The sequence below is a fragment of the Dendronephthya gigantea genome, unplaced genomic scaffold (genome assembly GCF_004324835.1).
Source record: "Dendronephthya gigantea isolate DGI-Jeju-01 unplaced genomic scaffold, DenGig_1.0 000244F, whole genome shotgun sequence".
NCBI lineage: Eukaryota > Metazoa > Cnidaria > Anthozoa > Malacalcyonacea > Nephtheidae > Dendronephthya > Dendronephthya gigantea.
This window is the reverse complement of record NW_021163254.1, coordinates 67,501-68,447: the sequence shown is the minus strand read 5'-3', so window position 1 is coordinate 68,447 and position 947 is coordinate 67,501.

Sequence of the window (947 nt, the reverse complement as noted above, 5' to 3'; positions counted from 1 at the left end):
GCTCAAAGGTGAAAATATGCATTTTGACTAACACTTTTTATCAGCCTCCTATTTGCTCATTTTTTCACCATTTGGTATTAAAAAACATGTCATCCGATAGTTAAAAGCCTGATCTTTCCGAATGTGAAAAAAATTCGTTCATAGACTGAGTAGTTCACGTACAATAGCGTGTTGAAGTTGGATTACCTTTTTTTTGATACACCCTGTACAGTAACCAAATACAGCGGACGCTTTTTAGGCACAGGATATCAAGGACTCGATGCTGAGACCGATCAGAACAGAATCAGAGCTTGGTAACCCACCATCCGAATACACGAACAACGACCCAGAAGCTGCAAACTTCATCATAAAGCATGGGCTGCACTTCAACCCAAACAAACCCCACGAGTTTATTGAAAAGGTCAAAGATATTATCTTAACACAACAAAGAAATGAAGATCGTGCGGTATTTGGAAAAGTTCCGTATCGAGTACGAGAAGGTTTCACCCATTTGTCCGTTGATGACGTAGAAAGAAGCAGTTTAAGTCACGCTCAAATGGAAAAAAGATTGGCTGATTTCAACAAAGCAAAAATGGACAGCATGCAGGGTTGACGTCGTCAGTCCAACCCCTCAAGACCAAGAGGTAATTTTAATTGTTTCTTATTAACCTTATTTTGTAAATATAATTACGCAATTCAGCTTGCAGCTGCAATGTAATATTCTAACCATCCATCCATCCATCCATCCATCCATCCATCCATCCATCATCCATCCATCCATCCATCCATCCATCATCCATCCATCCATCCATCCATCATCCATCCATCCATCCATCCTCCATCCATCCATCCATCCATCCATCCATCCATCCATCCATCATCCACCATCCATCCATCCATCCATCCATCCATCCATCCATCATCCATCCATCCATCCATCCATCCATCCATCCACCATCCATCCATCC